The following is a 2,911-nucleotide window of genomic DNA, read 5'->3' as shown; positions in this document are numbered from 1 at the left end:
GTTTAGTGGTTTTAACAGCTGTTTATTTTTCTGTTATTTACTGTCTTTTTCTTTATTTTAACAGATTGTCTTCATTATGTATTACTTTCATCCCCCATGATCTCAGGAGGCGCTTACTGACTTTTCTTCCTGTCTACCATGAAGCTGAGGATAAACCCCATCAGCCACTACAGTGTTCCAGTGTCTACTCACTATTTCATTGTGCTTTATTGATTTAGGTTGTTCCATGTCACATTGTTCTATAGGATAGCATATCAATATTCTTGCTCTCTTACTCTCATCTACATACATAATTGTCACTTATTCACATGTAGTGTGTGACTTATATTCACTTTTAGGGTCTACTTTTGTTGTATAGCAGGGTGACTTTTGTGGCCCTTTTGTTCACTTGTCCTCATGCCCCTGCACTTTATTACCAGTTTGCATAGTATATCTTGCAACTATCTGACTGTATTTGCATTCAACTGTGCACTTTATTTACTGGCATCTCCTTTGTCTCTTTATCCTTCTCTTGCAAGCTATGCCCTGGCACTTATTTATGATTGCATTAGCATTCCACTGTGCTCCTTATTTACTGGCATTCCTTTTGTCTCTTTACTCTCCTCTTGCAGGCTATGTCCTGGCATGAGTCACGTGCACTGTATTTACCTCTGTTTCCCTTCCACCTTCACTTGCACTGATTTAGTACTTGCACTCGCTTCCCTCTGCTTCCATCTGATTTACATCTTATGTTCGGCCGCTTCCTGCCTTCAACTCCGCCCCTAGCGGTGTGCGCTTCTCCCGGCCGGCTTGTCCTGGTTGCCGTGGATACGCGTCCTGTATGCGTCGCGCGTCTGGCCCCTCCCACTGACGCGTCAGTGCGGGGCGCAGATGCGTGACGTCGGACGCCGACTCCGCCGCCTCCGGCCATTGCAGTGCTGGGGTAAGCGCCGCCATTACCGCTTAGGGTGCTTTTGTTGGGGATATAAAAAGACCTCCATTCCTCTTCACACTAGCGCCCCCCGAGGAAGCAGCATATGCGAAACGCGCGTCGGGGCTCCCTCTCCCGCACACGGCTGCAGGTTGGTACTCTCTGTATGTACCGTCTTATCAGTATTTTGCAGGCAGACTCTAGGCTTCATCTACTTTACTATATGGGACTTTCCCTTTATGATTGATCCATGCCTTTGGTCTTGGCAAACTTGTGCCACATAGTATACTCTGCTACATTTAGCTTACATTAAGCCCTTTACTGATATTACTTGATATTACTTAGTATACATTACTTTGCACTAGGCACTTTACTTAATATTTTCCTGCATACTGTGTATCTCCCTGCGTCAGCACTTTATTTGAGAGCATTCATTATACGTTTATTACCTCTGGTTGCCATATGCTCAATTATTTTTATATATAAAACATCAGTATGACTCTTATTATATGCACTACGCAATATGTATTAATCTAAATGATTGATGTATGGTATTTGCACTCATGGTATCAGTATAACTGACTGATTTTTTTTGCTCTATAAATATATTACTTGTCCCGTGTGTGGCACTAGTGTCGCCTTTTTTATCTTTTTTCATTGCATCTTGTTACTTGGTTTCTATTCATATTATCTGTATTTTGTCTATATGGTTTGTCAATAAAATTGTTATATTTTAGCTCTTAGTGTCCATTTCTCTTTTGGGTTTCAAGCCACCTGGGAGACACACCCCAAACATGTGGAAGAAGGTGTTCTGGTCAGATGAAACCAAAATCGAACTTTTGGCAACAATGCTAAACGATATGTAAAGGCAACACAGCTCATCACCCTGAGCACACCATCCCCACTGTCAAACATGGTGGTGGCAGCATCATGGTTTGGGCCTGCTTTTCTTCAGCAGGGACAGGGAAGATGGGTAAAATTGATGGGAAGATGGATGGAGCCAAATACAGGACCATTCTTGAAGAAAACCTGTTGGAGTCTGCAAAAAACCTGAGACTTGGAAGGGGATTTGTCTTCCAACAAGACAATGACCCCAAACATAAAGCAAAATCTACAATGGAATGGTTCACAAATAAACGTATCCAGGTGTTAGAATGGACAAGTCACAGTCCAGACCTCAATCCAACCGAGAATCTGTGGAAAGAGCTGAAAACTGCTGTTCACAAACGATCTCCATCAAACCTCACTGAGCTCGAGCTGTTTGTCAAGGAAGAATGGGCAAGAATTTCAGTCTCTCCATGTACAAAACTGATGGAGAAAAGGTGGCACAACAAAGTATTAAGTTACAGGGGCCGAATAATATTGCACGCCCCACTTTTCAGTTTATGAATTTCCACAAAAATTTAAAATAACCAATAAATTTTGTTCAACTTCTCAGTTGTGTTCCACTTGTTGATTCTTCACCAAAAATTTACATTTGGTATCTTTATGTTTGTAGCATGATACGTGGGAAAAGGTTGAAAAGTTCCAGGGGCCGAATAGTTTTTCAAGGCACTGTAAATAACAGGGTACTCTGCTGGCATAAATAACGGGGGGCGCTCTGCTGGCATAAATAACGGGGGGCGCTCTGCTGGCATAAATAACGAGGGGCGGGGGCGTGGCCTGAAGGTGCAAGAGAGCAGTCGCACATCGCAAGAGCTCCTGCTCTGAGACTGCTTTCCAGAGAGATTTTTTTGACCCCATCGAGCTCAAAGTCTCCTCTGACCGGCAAAGGAGGGCTGCGATCGCCCTGAGACCATCTGGAGGGCAGGGAGAACTCTCTGCCCCAGCACAAGTCCAGCTTTTCCCCCCGGAGGGACGGGGAAGCGGCACAGACGCCGCCATCTTAGAAACCACACAGGCTGGGAACACGCGAGCTGCTGGGACGCCGGGAAGGTACACTCCACCCCCCTTCCCCGGCCACTATACCTTCTCCCTGACTCTTTGCTCCCTGCTGGGCTG

At 44.8% G+C, this 2,911-nt stretch overlaps 1 long non-coding RNA gene across 1 annotated transcript; it reads left to right on the top strand.

Moving 5' to 3' along the window:
* The first annotated feature begins 869 nt into the window (after positions 1-869).
* LOC138667842 (uncharacterized) lies at positions 870-2,347 on the top strand. The gene is made up of 2 exons (XR_011318951.1): positions 870-1,061; positions 1,681-2,347. It is a non-coding gene; the product is annotated as an uncharacterized lncRNA (long non-coding RNA).
* The last annotated feature ends 564 nt before the right edge of the window (positions 2,348-2,911 follow it).

The sequence above is a fragment of the Ranitomeya imitator genome, chromosome 2, assembly GCF_032444005.1.
Source record: "Ranitomeya imitator isolate aRanImi1 chromosome 2, aRanImi1.pri, whole genome shotgun sequence".
Taxonomy (NCBI): Eukaryota; Metazoa; Chordata; class Amphibia; order Anura; family Dendrobatidae; genus Ranitomeya; species Ranitomeya imitator.
This window is presented reverse-complemented; position numbering and strand designations above follow the sequence as displayed.